This window comes from Ctenocephalides felis, unplaced genomic scaffold, assembly GCF_003426905.1.
Source record: "Ctenocephalides felis isolate EL2017-DRISC unplaced genomic scaffold, ASM342690v1 CF-g0.4_SCAFFOLD_01886, whole genome shotgun sequence".
Classification (NCBI taxonomy): Eukaryota; Metazoa; Arthropoda; class Insecta; order Siphonaptera; family Pulicidae; genus Ctenocephalides; species Ctenocephalides felis.
Genome location: NW_020538040.1, coordinates 105,248,546 through 105,272,112, shown reverse-complemented (window position 1 = coordinate 105,272,112; position 23,567 = coordinate 105,248,546). Strand labels below are relative to the sequence as shown.

The following is a 23,567-nucleotide window of genomic DNA, read 5'->3' as shown; positions in this document are numbered from 1 at the left end:
AAAAATTGTTTAAAATTTTATTTACCTACAGACCGAATTAATTCAATGTTACATGTAAAAAAATAGTTCCTCAAATATTTTAGAAGGTTAAAATGTTTCAAATCCAGCGTTTAATCCGATCGGCAGATTAAAGATTTGGTGGCTAAGTCGTCATGTAGAAGTATTATTTGTTATTAACAGGATGATTTTCTTATTCGGCATTTATACAAAACACACACATAGTTAAAGAAAACTGAAAAAATGTTTAAGATCTAAAATAAGTTTTATCGAACATTTCGGCAAATGTTTGTTTCCATCATTAATAAATTCGTCTAAAACAATTCAATAATTTGAAGCATTCTACAATGTATGTAATAAAAATTAAATTAATTACTTGTATTTGTATATAAAATATGGTCATGCATGTTTATAAATTTGGAAATTGTAGATGTTTTTTTTAATATTCATTTGGTATAATCACACACTTTGATAAAAATATAATAAGCACCTAATTAATAAATAAATAATAAATCTAATAAATATAACTAATAATATTACTTCCAGCCAATAATTTTTATATCCATTCAAGTGACCTAGATGAGAAAAAATCAATTAGCTTGAGGCGTCATAAATTCAGTTGATACTTACGTTTGATCTTTTTTATTGTCAATCAAAACTTTATTAAAGTTTTATAATACAAAATTGTTGAGGTTTATAAAAAACAAAAAATTAAAAATAAGTCTGATTATGTTGAAAAAAAATGATAATCATGACATGGTTGATGGTTGGTATAGATAATTTACACATTCAATGAGTTTAAGCAATATCAATACAAGCTACTAAAAATATCAATAAATTATATCTTATTTTGTAATGCTTTACAATTAATTGAGAAGTGATCTTGATATATTGCAATTTAATCGAATAGTGCTATCTGATTTTCTAATTAAAATGCTATCTGTCAACTACTTAATAATAATTTCCTTAATTATATTCTTTTCTAATTTTTATATTCACATGATGTTCATCATGATATTATCAATTTTTTTGTCTTGTTAATTCAGTAACTAACAATATGTAAACCGCGGTGTATAATAATTTATCCAGATTCGATACCCGACTCGGACAGCTTCATGTAAACATTGCTCTTGCCCGGCATTGCTACATTAATTAAAGAAATCATCGATATTATAGAAATTGTGATATAAATTTGCCACATAGAGATAGGAGATAGGATCGCGTTTAAAGATGATTTTCTAACGGCTTTAATAAAAGTACGAATCAAAGTTATTTAATAAAAGTCAAAGAAACTATGCAGTACAGTTCTTTGCAAAAATTCGGAAAATTAACAAAAATCAAAGAAACTATGCAGTACAGTTCTTTGCAAAAATTCGGAAAATTGTTATATATTATAATAAAATAGTAAATTAATATAATGCATGTCTATAATACTTAATATAATGGAAATCTAAGATAGACGAACCAATTAAAAAAAATAACGAAATGATTGCAAATAAATTGTACAAGTTACCTAGATTAGCGTATGAATGGAAAATTTAAATTAACATGTTATCTTATAATTCAATGGTAACATCGAGAAGAAAAAAACAACTAGGTTAAGTGGCATCTTGCCTTAAAGTAAGTGAGGTAAGTTATAGTAATCGCAAAAACGTCGGAAATGAAACTTTTTATATGTCTTTACGTTCCAAAAATTTCTGAACATTTTAGAATACCTTAGAAAAAAATGGATGTATGTGTATGTGTGCGGATACAAATTTTCTTCGACGTTTTCGGAACACGAATCAACCTATTTGTATAATTCAAAATAAATTCAATTCGTATTTATGGCGAGATGTGCTAAATAAATATTAAGATAAAAAGTTCTAAAAATGGTAATTCAGTTTTCATAACGGAAGGTTCGGTTTGAATAATTAAAAAAGACATTTTATTTGTATTGACGAGATAAAGAACTAAATTTTTGGGAAAACAGGTCTAGAGGTCTCGAAGATCCCAATAAAAAAAACTTAAAATTAAAAAAACGCCAGTTGGCGGTTTAAAATGATCATTAAACATACCAATGCTCATCCGTTAGACTTCGACGCAGCGCTCACGCGCTTCGATATTTCGTGTCTACGACAGCTACACGGCACGATTGCTTTGAAAAAAAGTTTAACGTTTTGAAAAAAAATCGAAATATTAAAAAAATCTATTTTTTTAGAAAAAAAAAAGAATATTTAAAAATTTTAATTTTCGGTACGGAAAGTTCCATCAATTTGCCTTAAGGCACGATGCCTTATTGCCATCCCTACAATGCCGTTTTTACGTAATCTAGTAACACGCTGAACGTCGAGTTCGAGCAAGCCATCGGTTCTTCGGCTTCTGCAGGCTCCCTGAAAGTGCCGTATAGAGTCGACATGTGATTAATTGTCTTCTTCTGTCTATTTCGACCGCGCTAGGACACTAACCTCGTGCCCATCACGAAATCGTTCACTCCGAAGGCAATGCAATATATCGATAGAGATATTAAATGAACTTCAATCAGTACTTAGACGTGCAAAATGAAAAAGTCTCAATGACCTGGTGTATATTTAGTTTTTAGGAAACTTTACAGAAGTTAAATTCATCACCATTTAAATAAAATATTCAATAATTATACAAAAAATAAACCACGAGCAAAAAATCAGAACATTCTACCATCAATCCCAACTGATACATTTAGCGGCATTCGGACACGTGGGATTTGTTAAAAAACGCAAAATAAAATTTTTATGCATAAATCCAGTTCTAAATAATTACTTCAAGATTTGAATCTTCAATTTAAATCCAGCTTTTTATCAATATTTATGAAGTGGCAAATTCCAGACTAGCGGTATATAAAGTATCTGTACTTTTATCATAATAGTTAAAAGAACATTAGCTTTATTTTTAATTTCACTACTACTACTAATAAACAGATGTTGTTTTTTTCTTCTTTTAATCAGTTGCAATCTAAATAGCCAAAGTCAATCAAAGATTTATATGCGTAGTCGTCAATACACAAAATTGTGCCACTTCTTCATGACGAGTATATTCGTATTTAACTTGCAAAATGCATTAGAATTGTATGGTTTATAAAAGTTTATGGTTATACTAGCTGTAAGTGGAATTCTGTCTTAAGGCAATTAAGGCATCGTGCCTTAAGGCAAATTGCTGGAACTCCCCGTACCGCAATTCAAAATTCGAGTAATTAAAAATAATCAATAAAAGTTGATCAATGATTTGAAACTTTTAATAGAATTTCGAACCATATTAAATCATCTAAATCATTCTATCTTAAATCAGTTATTTTAAAATATTTTGGAAATTCTGAACTTTTTTTCAAAGCAATCGTACTGCTTTAACTGCATAAAGACGAAATATCGAAGCGCGTAAGCGCCGCGTCGCCGTCTAACGCGTAAACATTGGTACGGAACCCATAGGAATGTAAACAAAATTTATACTTATTGTTACAATCTCTTTTAAAATATCTAATTATTTAATGTGCATATGATTAATGTTTATTTTTGACCGCGAAATGGCTCATTTTTTAACTTTTTCCTCCATATCTCCGAAGTCGTTGCACCTGCCATTCCAAAAATTTGAACAGTTCTTCACTCAGTTAATACAAATAAAATGTTTTAGAATTATTCAAACCGGACGATCCGTTCTCTTAAAAACCGAGTTATCGTTTTTGGCACTTTTTGCCCCGTATCTTCGGAACGGCTAGACCTGCCTTCGCCAAAAACTAATCAGCACGTCTGCTTATCAATACGAATCGAATGTTTTTTGAATTATTCAAATCGCTTCATCCGTGTTCCCGAAATCGTCGACGAAAATTTGTACCCGCACATACACACACGCACACACACACATACATCCATTTTTTCTAAGGTATGCCAAAATGTTCAGAAGGGTTTGAAACGTAAAGATATATAAAAATTTTCATTTTCGATTTTTTTGCGATTATTACAACTTGCCCTACGGGAAGTCAATAATATAGCATAGATACAGATCGTGTAATTTTGTTGATGTGACGAAATCAGTATGATTTTAAATCAATCAATAAAACCGATTCCAACTTGGTTCTATAGAATTATACAGACAGAAAAATAAACTCCAACAACGGATTTTTTTTAAAACTTAGTAACCCCCGCTTAAGCCTGCATGCCCATCCCACGATATAGTAACTCGACAAAATAAACAAATCGGTTTCGCTTAGTTTATTTCAAGTTTGTCAGAATTACTTCCTTAATAATAGCCATAGTGGTTCAATTAATCAAATCCGACTTATTTAATTATTTTTAATCGACGTTCTCTGCAACCATAACATACGTACGTGAATAACCAGTTTACCCAGCAGGATACAGACAGAAAACTAGCTATTGCCAACAATTCGTCTATAGTTTGATATCATTTCCAATAATATATCAATTTACAAGACAGGTGAATAAGTATACAATTATAATACCATTATTTATTTAAAAAATAATACGGCATGGCTGAAACAATACAAACTTAAATTAAGAAATAGAATAATACTATTTAATTTTATTTATAAGCAATTGTGATTCAATCTGAAAAACGACTATGTCCCCCAAGCGATAAATAAATAACGCATCATAATTGTAGTAATTTACTATAGGTGTCAGTTTTTTACTATATTTTTCATAAAAAGCATAACCCCATTATGTTGGGAACAACCGCTTTCATCATAAATTAACGTTTCGTTATTACGCAAATAATGAATTGAAATGCAATTGCAAAAAAATCTAAAAACTCTTATAAAATCGTAATATGATATCAAGGTCTAATATCTATTTAAAGTAATACTAATTTAACTTACAATACAAATAAGTAATTAATGCTTAAGCAATTGAAACTACAACGAAATCCCGAAGGTCAGCACCATTTGGAAAGTATCAAAATAAATAAACAAATATTAGCACAACGTATGTAATCAGAAATTTAAATTTTGCACATACGCACGGTGATAAAACCCAAAGTAACTGCGTTAATTAATAACTCTGATATTGAATATTTATAGTATTATCATAGACTGCATTATAAATCTCAAAAATAGACTTGGACTTTGAAAAATTAAATTATCTTCGAAGAAAACAAAGAAAAATCCGAACAATTTTTTTTTAGTGAAGGTCACATATTTAGCAAAATCCGGCATTTTAATGAGTTTAATTTTTTGAATAAAGAATACAGTTAATGACCTAAAATTAAGATTTTTGATGGTCGTCGTGAATGCTAAAGATTAGTAATAGTAGATTAGGTAAGACTATTTCACACAAAGCCGTAAAAACAACACAATGATTAATCACAAGCAAATACCATTATACAGATAATTGGTGCAATTTTTATTATACTATTTTAAATCAAAGTAACTCTAAACCTAATCAAAATGAACGGCGACTTTTAAAAAACCATAAGCAAAATATTCTCGGTTTATAATAGACCTTACGCTAATTGTCATTCATCGCATAGATCGTAAATTCATATGAACAAATTAAGATTTTCCTGACAAATTTGTATATCATAAAGTTTTTTTTACTTATAAAGAAATAATCAAAATTGAATTGAAAGGAAAAGGGTACGGTTGTGCCAGAGTACGGCAGTGACATTCGTCGTAACAGCTAAACCAGCAATTTCCAACGTGGAAGGCACACCCCACAGAAGGGCAGTTTGTAAATTGAAGGGGGAAAATTAAAAATGACACGACTTTAACCCGCTCGCTTTGGGTGATTTGAATGTAATGGTAGATATTTTCTATATTTCAGATATTTAATACCAAGATAAATATTACTATAGACGAAAAAATATTTATAAATTAAATCTATATAACATTTGCATTTATTATACGATATATAATAAATGCAATATAATAAGTTTCTTTACGTGCACGTGTATGGTCTTGTTTTTATACGCCTTATAAGGCTATAATTATATCCCACACTTTATTTCCACCGTATACGCTCAATCCCTACTTCTCACATCTAAAATGCCTAATATTTATTATCAGTGGTGTTGTGCTAATATTTTTTTTGCCGGAACGCTAAAATTTAAAATCCGGTTCATAAACCGGTTCAAAAAATTTGATATATTTCGATAAGAACTCACAAATCTAATATATTGACTTTTTATATAATTAACTCTATTATACACAGCTAGTCTATACATTAAATTGTACAAGTATGAGGGAATCATTGAGTACATAATTTATATTCTTCAATAATATTAATTATATTTATTCTGTTGTATTCATTAATACCTACAGGTGTTTATTATGATATAAAAGTACTCAAGATTGATTACAATACTTTATAAGACTTAACCTAATAATATGATAGATAACCTATTACCTATCATACTATATTATATTATTGTATATCATCGATAGATATCTATTATCTATCATACCGTGAGATACCTATACCGTCATTAACTTATTATATACCTACATACCTTTTACTTTTATAAATACTACTGTCTAATTTATATATTCACCTATATTATATAGGTTTACCTTACGCCCTATGTATTATCTCTACTTATCTATTGCCTATACCGGGAATTGAACCCGGGACCTCCGCGTGGAGGTCGCGCACCTTAACCACTACCCTATCGGGTACCCCCACTAATTATATAATATGGGACGCACTGTTGTTTCCGCGGCTCATTTTCTAATTAATTAGGTAATTAATACTAAGGTGGCGCGACGACACGCGAAAAAAGACGGTTGATTGTAGCGTTACGGTGGTGTAGTGGATAAGGTCGTCGCGTGCCACGCGGCGGACCCGGGTTCGAATCTCGGTAGGGTTAATGTAGCGTGTAAGGGAAAATATAGGTAATAGGATATATAGTAGATATAGGTTAGGTGTATTCTGTATACAATGTAGGGATTTGAGAGTATATAATGAAATATAGCGTATGGTACAGATGTAAGCGTGTAGTATAGAATGCAACGTATAAGGCTATTTTCACTATTTTCACCCTTACCGAAACTCGCGCGGCTGCCACGCGTAGGCACCGGGTTCAATCCCTGGTATAGGCAATAGATATAGGTAGAGACAATACATAGGGCGCATGGTAAAAATATAGTGTACAAATAGTAGAAAGTAAGATTTATAACCAGTAAAAGGTGTGTAGGGTGTATGTTATTCCTATATTTTAAGTTAATAAGCAAATAATAATCTAGCTGTAATAGATTATTTGTAAAAATAGGAATTAATGGTATAGGTATCTCATGGTATAATAGATAATAGTTAGATTATCTATGATATATAATAGTATCTTATATATAAAAATGGATCGCAAAATGTGTTGGTAAGCGCATAACTCAACAACGCCTGGACCAATTTGTCCAATTCTTTTTTTAAAATGTTCGTTGAAGTCCAAGGATGGTTGTTACGGCGAGAAAAAAACGAATAATTACCCAGAAAACCCTAAAAACAGCCCTTTTCTTCTTTAATCGAGTAGGCAACGCAATTTGTAAAAAAAAAACAATGATCTATGTCATGACATTTTGTGTAGTTTTTGATAATCTAATTTTGAATATATTTATATAAACATATAAATATCTTTCTATTAATCAAGCTATATTGGCAGCCAAAAACATTGATGTAAATTAATTAAATTTCAAAATTTAAGAACAAATTACAGGCGAATCATTTGATTCGGCAACTAACCAAGACGATCCACCGGAGTTTTTAAACATGCTGGATTTGCTAGGATTGTCACCTCACAATCTTCAATTAAAGGTTGGATCGGCAATTATAATGTTGCAAAATATCGACCAACTATATTCAGAGGATAGTATAAAGCAGAAGATGTTCTGGTATTAATTTAGAAAACCTATGTTTCTCACATGGGAAATTGTATGTTGCCTGTTCCCGTATTGGAAAACCATCAGATTTGTTTGTCTATGCGCCAGGTAATCAAACAAAAAACATCGTTTATCACAAAGCACAACAATGAAAATTGAACTGATTTTTGAATTATGATTTACATTGTTAAAATTACTTACTTTTAAATGCTTATAGTGTTTTATTTAATTATTTTTAATTTATAGCGAATTATTACCAGGGTGACGGTTATGTTCAGGATAATTTTTTGCAAAGAATAGAAAAAAGGTAGGCACAAAACACCGCCACATTACAATTTTTTTTGACAGGACCAAGTCTGTCGGGCCGGCTAGTAGTATAATATAATAGTAGATAGATAAACGTTAATCATCAGAGTAAGTCTCATAACGTATTGTAGTAAATCTTGAGTAGGTACTTTTATATGGAAATAAATTCTTGTGGGTGTTATCAAATATACTTAACAACAAAATAAATATGAATAATCTTATTAATGGATATAAATTATGTAATCAATTACTCTCTTATACTTGTACAATTTAATGTATAGAATAGCTGTGCATAATAGAGTAAATCAATAAGATATCAATATATTAGTAACACTAGTAACGCTAGTTCTTATCGAAATACATCGAATGCCTTTTAAACTTCTGAAATCCGTGCAGCCGCTTTTAAAAAAACGTCTAGAAAATGTTAAAAAACGTCCAGAAATCATAAAATTACCAGGTCATACTTCCTGAACTCCTCTTCGAAAAGTTGAAAAAAAGAAATGGAATTGATTGAATGTAGAAAAATCAGTAATAAAACTAATATGAATTTCAATTTTCACTTATAAAGTTTTGATCACAATAGTGATTTTTAAGGGTCTACTTTTTATATTTAGAAATAAAATCATTTTTAAAGGTCATAAATTTTACATGAGAGCCACAACGTTTTTAAAAAAGATTAAACAAATAATTTTAAAAGATTAAACAAAGATTTTTAGTACAAAGTAAACAAATCATAAAATCTAACTTAACCAGTAATAAGACGATATATGAAAGACAAATGAAAAAGATATATGAAAAATTCAATTTAAAAAAAAACAAGATTTTACAAAGAATTATTGTTAACTTTGTTTAAAAAATTATGTTTCGTTATTTATTATTATATTGCTTTAATGTTTATGTTATGTTGTGTCACATACTATTATAATTAATGACGATAAACCTTGTTATAAACTACTTTAGTATTTATAGTTACTGTTCGTTTATAGCTATTGTTTAATAGCGTCTATAGCATAAACTATGTTTATACCACACCCCCAGGACGGTTGTGACACTCGACCGTTTCTTGTATGATATGTCTTTATGACTGATCTATCGTAGACAATATTTCCACGTAGACAAATGTTCAAGTTACTATTTAATTTACTTTTCTCCGGGCTAATGGGTTCCGGCTTAGAAAACTATGGCTGATCAAAAATGTGGCACAACCGTACTCAGTCTCCCCATTTACATTTCGCACGCGTAACAACACTACTGTAGCCTAGTCTTCAAATCAAATTCACGATCGAATATGTTTATTTTGACTGACGAAATTTATTTCTCTATCGTTTGAACTTGAGTTAACATGTAACAAATTTTATTGTGGTTGAGTATTACAGAACTTGAATACTATCCATTATTCACGTCATTTATAAATGAATAAAATTCATCTTATATTTAATCAATTATTGCCTTTCAGCCTTCATTATTATTAAGAATTATCTCAGTATTTGCAGTTAAGATCCTCACGACTTATTTAATTATGTTTACTTACCATTTTTAAAATAACATAATGTTTTCTTTCGAGAAAATGAGCATACCGTAATTAAACATCACAAGAGACGTTTTAGGGAACATGTTTGAACTAATTTGTTATGAAGGCATACAATATTTCAGAATGTATAAAAGCACTATTTAAAATTAATTAACAAACACTATACACATTCTGATATTATTTAATTATATATCTTTTGTGATGGTATATATAAGTATGTATGTATATACATATTTTAAGTTTTTCGTACGTGGTTCTTGACATTCGTTCGACAACATCTACACTTTTCTACAAGTACGTGTTAAAATTATTTATTTTTGACATAAAATTAATACACTTTCACCTGTACAGCTTTGAAACTACAATTTACATAGTAATTATGTCAAGTGCAAACAGAACAAGTAATTTTGGGCAAATAATAAGCGCCGAAACAATATCAGGTCATTCTAAATATTTTGCGAAAATTTTAAATAATTGATAATCTACACGTATGGATTTTTTTTCAATTATAGAAACAAAATTCAAAATATAGTTTAGAGTATTTCTACAAATTTAAACAAAATATTTGAACAAATTTCTACAAATTTAAACAAAAAACATAACAAATACATAAAATAAAAAGATGTGATTAAGAAAATATTTTTTTACATAAACTTATACTAGAATAGAGCACTAATAAAACTTTTAATAAATAAAAGCCAATTTGAAAATATGTATTTACTTAAAAATACACAATAACATAACTTATTCAACTTACCGTTTAGAACTAATTGAGAATTATTATACTGATAATATTATAATGAAACAATCCGGTTAAACAATATAGAACAAATAAGTTGGGTACTGTAATTAGAATGGGGTATAGCAAATATTCTGTAGATAAATATTCAAAATAGAAAATCAATCTCAAATTAAATCGTGCTCAAAGTCCTCGAAGTGAGGTCATGAATCCCATGAATCGTTTTATTTGAGTTTTCAATATATATAAAACTTTGAGTTGCTGATGCTTAATGCTATAATCTCGTTTCACCCAACTCTCTAAAACCCCTTATATTAAGCCCATAGGTGTATTATGAAGGATCCAGGATAATGTCACAAATCCCATCGAATAAATGGAAAATTCAGCTTGATTCTTAGGATACAGTAATATAGAAATATTTAATTATAATTATGTAACTATATAATATAATGATAAATATTTTATTTCCAAAGAATGCAACAAGGATAATTAGTAAAACATTTGAATAGTTTAGTATAGAACAAAATATCGTAGTGGGATATGAATGCTAAAATGTATACTAATAGAAGTAGAATTTAATCAAGGATAATGTTATCTAATGCACATAAGGTATCGGATGTCAACTGATTGAGAAAAATGAATAAAAAACGCTAAATGGCTAAAGCAATATTAATAGATCTAGATTTACGATCGGACTTAATTGGCATTGATCAAATAACAATGTACACTACAAATTGCAAATAACAACGAAGGCAATGTTTTCATTAACTTTTAACGAACGAGCGCATTACCTAAAACTATGTGCAGTAATAGTAATATCGTCTAATTAATTCGTCGAATTCCTTGTTGTCCAGTATTCATATTTGGGTAACTGCATTGTGTCCATATTGAAATTATAGAAAAATGTATCGCTCTGCCTGGTCCGTTCAGTAGAGCTATTAAAGGATACGCTGTTCCGTATAGCAGCGACACTCTGCGGAAAACACTCTCGAAGCAAAAAGGTAATAATACCTGAACAAAATAAAATAATAAAGTAGTAATATAAATGCATTAAAATGCATTTAGTGCACTTTATTCTCTATTTGTAATCAATCTTTGATTATGTAAACAATTGAAATCATCTCGAACCATGTAAATAGTGACCGATTAATTTGCAACTTATTGAATGATTAATAACTGTTTTAGACAAAAAAGTCGATATATATTGAATATTGTCACGAGAAGATGTCGTGTGCGATGCGCAATATCGAAAGTGCTATAAAAACAGGAATTAGACTAGAGAGAAAGCGATGACACTGACATGACGCAACTGCGAATTGCCGAACGCACAGGTGTTTCGGCCACCCGAACATATGAATGTCCGGACAGCCGGACTCAAAAGACTTAACGTTAGGCCATTGATACACGGCAAGGTTTTCCTCATTCAACATTCAGATGAGAGCCAGCCTGGTTATGTATAGATTTATTATTAACTATTTGCATTCACACGATTTTGTTTTTCCGATTTAGCAGGAAGTAAAACTTGATTACATTAATTAAAATCTATTGCAAAGAATTCGGGGTTAGATGCCAATTTCGCAATTAGGTACTCTGGTTCTCTTCGCCTGTCAAATGGCATTCCAATATTCAATTCGTTTTTTACAAAATAAATTTGAAATAATTAAACTTGGAAAAAGTAATCTTAAATTATATTTATATTTATCTAAGCAATCATTCCTGATATCGATATGTAATAAGTCTGTCCTTTTCGAGTAAAATTAAAACAGATAAAGAAAAATCTAACTTAACTATGACAAAATACGAAAGAGAAAAGAAAAGAAAAATTCAATACAAGTAAACAAAAGATTTCTTGTTTAAGAAATTATGTTATGTTATATATTATTAAATTATACTCATAAGCTTTATTTAAATGATTATGTTGCGTTGTGTTATATATTTCTGACAATAAAAGTCGTTATAAATCGTTTCAGTGTTTTTTAACCCCATTTTAATGCCTCTCTCTCGAGTGTGGACGGTTGTGGCACTTGCCCTTTTCTTGTATGATTTGATTTTATGACTAATCCCATGTATTTAACGACAGTATTTCAGTATTTCCAATGTAGATAAATGTTCAAATTACAATATAATTTGCTTTTTTCCCAGCTAACTGGTAAATTAACAAAATTATTGCTGATGAAAAAGTGGCACAAGCGTACACAGTCTCACCCACTCTCTAAAAAGTGCGTTTGTATCTTAATATTTCATACATCAAATTAAAAATTACACGATCATATCTTTACACTCTTTCATCTTTCAATTGCATTCAATTAAAAAATCAAGTAAGAAGTTAAAGTATATTTTTGGATAAAATGAATTTATTTTAATAATATTATTATTAAAAAAAACTATTATGTTGAATTCTGAAAGTTATAATTTTCTTCAAACGTTACTTTGATTTTACAATCTGCCATGAAAATAAGTCTTTTTTCATAAAAAATTAAACATTTAATATATAAATATTACACTGCAAATAACCGCGTTTGAATCTCCCATATAAATATATATGTAAAGATCAGATATTGAAAACATAACAGGGCAACCTTCGCAGTATAACCACCTTTTGCATTTTCATACTATCCACATATTGACAAAGTTGAAGCAGCTGGTGAGTATTTTATGCATATTGCTTCATTTTGATACAGTTCTCAAAAGCTATGTACGCATTTATAGAGAAAAACATTTCAATTTTATCTTCTACGTAATAAAATTTGAAAAACTCTTCGTGTTTACCACATATGTTTGTGAATTATTTTAATAAAAAAAAATTAAGAACAAAATTATAAAAAATCTATAGGCTCAATTTCCTAAAAATAAAATGATAAGTAAAAACTGTAAGTAATTTTAGATTTCTCTTAGAGTAGATTTTATAATCATGAATATGATATGAATAATCTGTATACATGTTAACAGACAGTTTGTCATTTTTATTTTAGTTCTCATAAAATTTCGCGTTAGCACAGGTTATGCGGAAACAAGAAGCCAATAGATCGAACATCGATCGCGCGCTGCATTCGTTTAACCGCGGGCACAACTTTCTACCAAAGACACCACAACTTGACCAGTGACGTAGAGAGCACATGGCGTGCTGACAGAAGAAAAATAACGGTTCGTATTATTTACAAATAGATTTATCGAAATTGTTTTTCTTGGCGACTAGCTAGCATGAAAATAACATCGAACAGGTATGAAAAACTATCATTAAACTGTCTACGGGCGTATTGAAATAATATAAATAAGCAGATTTGTTCAAAGAATTGAACAGATAAAACTTCCTATTTCGCGTTCGATAATAAAAAACACTATAAACATAAAATCGATTTCCGGTGAATAATATGTTAAAGATGTAACTCATTCCTATCTTATTAAAGTATCGCCACTATAATATCAGAAAAATTTCCTCGTGAGCCATGGTAACTTCATTAAATAATTTAGTTAAGAAAGTATCAAAGAAAAATTAATGTAACAGAGAAAAAAATTCACTTTATTGAAAATTATGATTTTTTGTCAAAATTTAGAATTTTTGTAAAAAATTGCTAATTTCGAATTTTTTGAACATTTTGAAATTTCTTGAAAGTATTTGTTACCCATTCAAGTCTGCTGATCCATACTATCGAAAATGTCGAAGACATTTGTTTGAAATTTATAATTAAATATGTTTAGAGTATGGTGCATATTTCTAATGATCATTTTTGACAGCCAAATGGCTTTTTTAATTACTTTTTTTCTGGATCGCCGAAACCGCTAGACCTACCGCAGCAAAAATTTAATCAATACTTCGCTACGTCGATAAAGGTGAAATGTTTTTCTGAATTATTCAAAAATCGGATGTTCTGTTCTCTTAAGAACTTAAATTCTATTTTGTGCACTCTTTGCTCCGTATCTCCGAAAGAGCAGGCCAACCTTTACCAAGAACAAATTAGCACATGAGCTTATTTTTAGGCATCAAATGTTTTTTTAAATAATTCAAATCGATCGAGACGTGCTCCCATCCTTTTTTCTAAGGTATGCAAAAATTTTCATTTTCGTTTTTTGGACAATTACTATAACTTACCCTACGGGAAGTTAAATATACGTTTATACTTATGTATTTTCTTCGAATAGTATAGTATCATTTCTTTTTTTCATTATTAATTTAAATACTTACACAAACCATTGTGTAAGTGACAAAAATAAGCCAATTTCTTAAATGTTTTGGCATAGAAGTCACGTTCGTAGAGTGCAAAAGTGCTTCGGCATGTGTCATGATGCAAAATGTTCTTTTGTCGCTCGCATACCAAACGCTGATGCGGAACTAAATAGTTCCGGTCAATTGCAAACCCGGCAACGAGATAGTAGAAAGACATCTGGTGAAGGATTTGCTGCTAGTTTTCTAGATAGGCGGCTTAAATTTGAGCCGCTAATATTTTAATATAGAGTAAAGGCTATAATAACTCTCAATTTAAAAACACTCATGTTTTGGTCACTATGGTCTCCAGTCAATAATAAAAAGTTGTATTCAAGTAAAGTTGTATTGTAATTGTATCAAGTATGTAACACTAATTCTTATGTAAGAAAAAGTTTAGTAAAATTTGAAAATTATTTAACAAGGAAAACAGCTATATATTTGGAATTAGATTGCTTTTTTGCACATTATTGTATACGTATATGCGCTCACCATGAAAATAATATCAGTACCAATATACGAGTATGTTGGTTGTATGTTTATATAACAAAAATATTTAACGTCAAGCTAAAACGGGGTGATAGTATTGACCTTAACTGTTCTAGAAGGAATTAAAAAAAATGTCTTTGGAAATAATGAGCTTTTAAGTGAAACCTAGAGCTTTTGTAAAATTGTGACCATTTTTCTGTTATTGTGATTCATTTTCATTATTTTTGTTCATTTAAAGTTTGGAACCATAACCGTGAAGTAATTTCTAAGACTACGAATAAAAATAATGACACAATCAGTGATGTTGAGCTAATATTTTTTTTGCCGGAACGCTAAAATTAAACTGGTTCAAAAACCGGTTCTTATGTTTGTTCCGGTTCCGTTCGAAAAGGACATAAACAAAAATCATTACAAAACCCATTTTGTGCATATATATGTATGTTTATTACAATAATAAGAGCGTTTAATAAAAATTAGTTCAAATAAAAATTATAAAATTCACTTATCAAATCATTTTCTGTATGTAGCGTTTTTTTTGTATTTTTTTTGCCGGAACACGTTCCGGTCCTAAAATGATTTGCCGACAACACCACTGGACACAATTATCCCAAGTTTTTAAGAATTACCTTTTGTTAAACTATGATTATAAAATTTTCAAAATTGGTTAGCTTTGAATTGCCCTTCTTTACTAAAAATGTTCTGAAGTGTGTTGGCAAGCTCCATCAATGTTTGGGCATTTAATCAGTATTGTAAAATGGTAAATTACTTGATAGTTTCATAATGCAAAAATATCGAGTATAAAAAACCTAAAAATAGCACGTTAACGGCTAACGGATGTCACTTACATTCAGTTCAAATGTTTTTGCCTCACAAATTGGAGCTGAAAATTGGAGCACTAGGAAAAATCATGTTATTTTTGGATTATTTTAGTCGCATTTTACCAAATTGATATCCTGATCAAATGCGTCATCTTTCGGTGAAAATTGCAAGAATTTGTTAAAAAAATATTTTCAAATCAGAACCCTAGCTATATTTCCATTCTGCCATAGCTGCAAAATACTGTCGTAATAGTTCTGTAACAAACCTGCGCGAAATGGATAAATAATGCATTACGGATTTCTTGAGCATTATTTTATTGAGCAATAGTATTTGAAGTGAGCGCGGCGCGTCGCATTGAAATTAGCCAACCGCGACTTGGGGACATGGAGTCAAATTTATAAAAGGAGCGATTAGAAAATGCATGCAATTGCATCAGACATAACAGAAATTCTCAACTCATAACACAACACATTATTGAGACCAATAAATTAAAACAAAGATCTAATAATACGAACTGGTACACAGCCTTAGCTATAATCGTCAAAACTCTAAGAATATATATGTAAGTCAAGTAGGTAGCGTTAAGTAGTCGAGTCAACAATCGAAAATATTATAATTGAAAAATAAACAAATTTAAATAGGTTTAAAAATAAGTAATATCTTGAGTAAATTTATACATAAACAAGTCTGCTCCGTTTGGGCAAAAGCAACAAATTCGACTGCCTACAACATATAGCTTTATTCGAAATACATATAAGAATTGGAAAGAATCAAACATTTTCATAATTTATTAGAAAAACTAAAACATAAGTCAAAACATTTCCTGTATAATATCAAACTTGCATATATTTTTTATTAAATGTTAAATTTTTCAATTAAAAACATGTAAAAAAGTCAAATAAAGTGACGTATTACTCAAATCAAATTTATGTAAAACACGCTCTATCCAATATTAGTGTTTTCTAATTTATTCGTGTGTCATAACAGTTGTACACATTTTTCCATAAACAATATATGTATACAAATACAATCTCAAAATAGCAACAGGAAACGTAAAAAAATAAGATAAATAGAAATTATCACAAAAAGAAAGTAACGATTATTTTGACAATGACAAATAAACGTATTATTACGTTATATAAAAATAAAACGGCTTTAAAACTACACTTTCGTGGAATCTGCATCAAATGTAGAGTATATAAAGGAAAACGTACAATACAATATTTCAATCTTAAAAATTTATTATCGTCATGAAAAATATTGTTTAAATATTCTGTTGATACTTTTATGAAGAAATGTTCATCAAGAAAAAATAAATCAATAAATCAATAAAAACCGAAATATAAAAGCAGATAAACAAAGAAAGACATTCGCATCAGGCTTCTTAATTTGAACTTTGATAGTACAAAACAGTATTATAAAATAATATATGTGTTTCGTAAAAAACAGTTTTCTGAAGCTCAATATTTTTGCATAAAATGTAACATATAAAACAATTGCTTTATTTGACTTTAATACGTGCATTATAAATATTTTACATAAGATATATTAACGAATTATACGCCATAATAAATTACACATATTTTTTTAAATAATATATCTGAATCTCAGTAAATTTATCAACAAATAATAATTTCCGATTTTGTGTAATGCGGAAAGCGATTACGTAACGTCATAAACATCAAAGAGTTTATTCAGAAATAAATAATTAAATTATCAGACTCAAACAAAAAGGTTTTCTGTAAATAGCCAGATTAAATATTTCAATAAGGAAAGCTGAAAATCAAGATCAAGGGATTATATCTGTAAAATTAGATATTATGGTATGAAATTAGAGCACCACAGCAACTGCCCCCAACAGAAATTATCATGTTCAATTAATAAAGTCACATTTTCATATCCAATAATACTATCTATTATTTCTTAATCCTAAAAGAAATTACGTGCATGCTAACTTCGTCGTTGCAGAAATATGAAAGGATTTTGCTCAATCTGTCGCAATAACACTATGAAAAATGACTTGATATCGACAATGATATGAAATTATCTAATAATATTATGTAGAACATTTCCTGTATTCTCTAGAATATATTTATAATTGCTAATTGCGTGCAGAAGCAGAGACATATTACAAAAATCGCAAACTAAGAAAAAATAAATATTTCATTAAAAATTTGAGGGTTGTGATAAAAATTGAGTGTGCTCAGAAATTATAAAAAAAAAATATTTGTAAGTTTTTGTAAAACTTACGTTAATATTATATACATTCATTAAAAAAAACCTCCACTGTTTTGAGGTGCATTTTGTTTGTCTTAAACTACAGGCAAATGGAAATTTAACGGTTATTCTGCTTTTTGTACTTTTAAGCTTGTAATAATAGTAAACGTTTTATAGCATTTCATAACTTATTTAAGCATTAAAACATATCGATACCAGATGAAGGCTATTTTCACTTGGAAACATATTGCTATCTATCTATATTTCCAAGTGAAAACCGCTGCTCTAAGCGGGATCGAACCCGGGACATCTGATTCAGGTCCAGTCAATCGAGCCCATAACTCATTTAAAATAAGAGAGAAATATTGTAGTTTAAATAAAGTATGTATGTATTATCTACTTGTTCCTAAACGTTGTTACCATCTGACTAAAGCAAACATAGAGAGCGAATGCATCCAATATTGCAACGGAGAAATTCATTGAAGCGAGCCATTGCACCATAATGACATTGCATCATATGAAAATGTAAACATTGAAATCTCATCACTGCACATCTACATGCAAATTAGTACGTGCGACAAAACGTGCATCAAACGCACCTGATACATCATTTTTTTCATAACCGCATGTTGCATCATATTGGTTTTCTATTCATTAGAAATGATTAATTGTATGTAATGAATCCAAACCATGATACCACACATTTCTAATGTTGCATTGTAGTCATAAAAGATAATGAATACATATCAAAAGTAATAAAATATACTATTTGTTTGTAAAACAATATGTATAACTCGACCACTAATAGAAGTAAAAACACACATGTCTTATCAGAAATTCATTGATATATTCTGATATCTGCGTTGCTTAACATGAATATTTATTCAAATAGTTTTATAATTTATTCAATCGTGTGTTCATAACATAACTCACATAAAACTATTTTGAAGAGAAACCTTCATTTTCAAATTTACATTCCAGGTTGATCTTTGATTCGCAAATTCGATCCAAACGTAATTTAAACCTAAAGCTCACATGATATATTGATCTTATATGCGCCATTATATTCGAAATGAAGATTTGTTTGACACTTGGATTCCATTGCATCAAAATGTCAAAAAACTAAACGACATGAAGAATAAATGTACAGGCAGGGTAAACATTTCGGTTGAATAAAAATATTCCCAGTTTGACTTCTCATCCCGCTATGGAGTAACTGAAATTGAAATGTGAGTAAAATGTACTAGCCAAAATCATGTCAATTTTAGAATCTTATTTTTTTACTCGAAATTTTTCAATAACTAGTTGGTATTGGTATTTAGCCTTGAGGCAAGTTACATGAACTTCCCGATATGTGTAAATAATCGACTCAATCAATAAAAAATAAATTATTTTATGAGTGGATTTATTACACATAACTGAAAACGAATGAACACGTTAACTCGGAGTATTTTCAAAAAGCAACTTTTCAAAAATCAACAATTATTATATTTGAACCAGTTTCCGTAGGATTTTAATGGTTTAGTATGTTTATTAAGACCAGGTACTATATTGTTATACCAAGTAAATCGTCTAATTTTAATTTTAGCTAACGTCAAAAAACTACTCATTTTCTCAAACGTTGATGAATTTTTAAAATTAAACTACTTGCCATAAGGCCGTAATATTACAGTAAGTTCTAATATCGCCAAAAAAAAGTTCCATAAAAATCGGCATAATTGTTTTTTTTTCAACAGTTAATTACAAGAAAACGACTCAGTAGATTTTTACCTAAAATTAATCAGTATCATTCCCAACTAATATCTTTCGAACAGTTTTTGATTTTTTAAAATCGGTTCGGCAGGATCAGCTTAAATGTGGACGAAAAGTTTAACACTTTTTCAAATTACAAAGAAACGGTTATTCGAGATACATCGAATGGCTTTTAAATTTTTGAAATCGGTCCAGGCGTTTTTGAGAAAACGTCGATTTACGGCAAAAAATCTGTTCACACACACACACATACACACACACATACAAACACACACACATACTTTTTCCAAATTTGATCTCATTCTATTCAGAATGGCTAGAAACGTCGAGAAAACATAAAATTAGCAAATCGGATTTTTTGATGAAAACATAAACTTCTCCTTCGGGAAGTTAATAAAATTTTCAAGTATTTTACCATTTTACAATCCTGATTAAATGCGCCACCTTTTGGAAATTGCCAATACACTTTAGTACATTTTTTACAGAAACTTTTCTCAAAGTCGACCGATTTTAAACACATTAAAATCATAGTTCAACATTGTGTCTTAATTCTTGAAAACTAGAGGAAATTGTGTTAATATTTCTGATATAACCAAAACTATATCCAATTATTTCACCAAAGCTCTATGTTGCACTTAAAAGCTCGTAACATCCAAATAACGTGAGATAATTTTATTTTTTTTTGTTTTTCGGGACAGTTAAGGTCAATACTATCACCCCGTTTCGGCTTGACGTCAAAGTCTGGTACACCCTGTATATATATAGGTTGATTTCTTGTGACATCATTTAAAAGAGTTGTAAATTAATATTGTTTTGTGACTAAGCATAAAAGTGCTTTATTCGAATCATTCATGGCAGATCGTGTATATCGGTGGTCTTAACGAATCGACAATCGGGCCAAGGTGCAGCAATTGCTAAATCACTAACTAATGTCAATTATCACTTGTAAATATTACAGAATGTAGACAGAGCACACGCACTGCGTCGCAAAAAGTGAGAAAGGTAATTGAAAACACAATAAGACGAGTTAAGTGAGCGTGAGAAGTGCTTATGTTTTTTGTGTCAGTTAACTAAGCGGATAAAAAATACGCAATTCATTTAAATTTAAAATATGTGCGTGAGATTTTTCGTCAAGCTTTTTATGCGGCAACATATGTGACGAAACATTTTTTATGTCACATCGGTGTTAAATACTAAAATATGGAATAAACTTAACTAAAAATGCATAAAATATTACATGAATGAAATATGGTTCATATACATATATAAACCTATATAAATGACTATGCTATCTGACTATGTTTAGTAAAACACCTAGCTAATTTATCATAGCAGAATTCGTTTTGCTGTTTTTCAAAATTTGTCGTCTGATTCTTTTTACCCTATAGGCTTGGTACAGCCAAGGCCCAAATATGTCCAATGACTTATTCTTAATTTCAAAGGGATTTTACGAAATAATAACTACCTTATTCAATCAATGCAAAATATAAATTTTATTGATGCAATTTTTAATGCAAAATATAAATTTTATAGATACATTTTTTTTACTAACTATAGCCTTAATCTCAAATTTCGTCAATAGCAGTGTTGGAATAAATATTTACCTATCTCTTATCAAATTACTTTTTTTTCTTAATTTACTTTTTCATTGACTGTTTTTAAGTTTTTAACCTTTGCCAAGGTAGAGACTGAGGTGGTCCATTTTACCCCACGCTTTTACAGAGGTTATATAGAGGTAAGCTTTTACAGAGGTTATATAAAAAACTGTTGGATCTAACTTGAAATTAACATCTTATAAAACAATTAAATAACGTATACTTAAAAATTATATTAAGGTCTCATAAACTATACAACAGTGCTCACAACCAAAAAAACTAACAACGAAAGAAAATACTTTTGTAATGAATTTTCAAATATTGCTGTTTATCAACATTTTAAAAAAACAGATGATAGTTGGTTATACACCTTTTTCCCTCTACTTTCAAACATAGTTTTAAAATTCTCAACTTTACTTTTTTCTCAGTGGTAGTAGTACCTTTTTACCCGCGGACATCTAAGTATGTGTCTATCTTACATCTCAATATTTCATGCGACAGTTACACCTGCATTGCTTTCATTGCTTCTCTTTGATATCATTATTTCTTAAACTATATTAACAAATAAACTTTCATACTTTTCTATCATAAGATTTTTCTAATTCAAATTAATTTAATAGTATATTTCTCTTGATACTGCACTTCTGTCTTTTTACAGACAGAGATTGAAATAACTTTGCCGCAGAAAATATATTCAAGGACTATAAACTGTATACTATCAGAAACTTTCGTCATTCAAATTCATTTTGTATGAAGTTTTAAGTAATTTATGTTATTTTAAGAAATTAATAATCAACTAGTATTGTTAGTTATCAACTATTATTTTACTTTAGACTTGAGAATAATTTCTATCTTATTATTCTAATATTTCATTATTGTAATCAGTATTAACCCTGTGCCTGCACAAATTATTAATTATTAAATTGAAATTTTTAAAACTGACCTAGCTATAATTTATAACATAAATTTCTTTAATTATTTATGACAATTATTCGAGTCTTATTTGTTAAAATGATGTAAAATTTTATCACTAAATATTGATCATAGTTTTCAGAAGTATACAAAAAATTTCACAAATTTACAAAACAGTATTTTTCCAGAAGACGAGAATGACGTAGGTGCCGGGTTCTGCGCTGTAAAATTAGCCAAACAAGTGTGTTTGGCAGAATAAATAAACGAATTTCGGGAGCCGATAAACAAACGGGCGGCGCTGGTCGGGCGCAAGTCCATCATCGATTAGCGATCGAAAAACGGTCAGAAAATAAACATTCTACAATTACCAGACCACGGTTACGTAAATACAAGAACGGCGGAATATATATTCTCACAGCTGCTTCGAAAATCTACTTAAGATTTCCGGCGAAAGTTTGGTCTTGGACATTAAAAGATAGATTTTTGTAAAAAATGTACGTGTAAAATCTGTCCTAAATAATACATATAAGGTGATGGTAATTAGAAGTCTGAAAAGGTTTAAATAACATTTTACTAAATAAGACTCAAATAACAAATTTTGCGTCATATTATGCAAGTCTATTTTACTGAAGAAGAAAATTTTTTTTGTAAATATTAACTAAAAAAAATACTTTTTAATTTTTTATTTATGTTTAAGTAGGTACTATTTATGTATAGTTTGTCTATATTTGTTTAAATATAGAAACGAACTAATATTGATTTAAACATATATGTGTAATATGAATTAAGGCATTACAATTAGTTATTTAGTTGACATTTTCATAATGATGCCATATATTTGAATCGAGCCATTTTGAAAGCGTATAAAAATTGAAATAGAGAAGGAATTGTAAAAGTTATTATATTAAATAAACAACTAGTGATTTACCATTCTCGGAAATGTTTTGCTAGAGTACTAGAAAGCATTAACCAACAAACAAAGTTAATGGTTGAAGATCGCGTCTTGGTTCGAAAATAACTCGAAACATTTTACATTTATCATAAAGAACACTGGGAAATTTGAACTTAAAATCATGAACTGCTAGGAAAATATACGAGTTCTGCGTAGAAATGTTTTATATAGAGAAGCTTGGTACATCATGACCATCGGATTGCTTTCATGGTCATGGATTGTTATT

The 23,567-nt window shown here is 29.3% G+C and overlaps 1 pseudogene; it reads right to left on the bottom strand.

Annotated features, from left to right (window-relative positions):
- The window catches only part of LOC113376670, a 125,236-nt pseudogene that overhangs the window by 6,032 nt on the left and 95,637 nt on the right, over window positions 1-23,567 (bottom strand).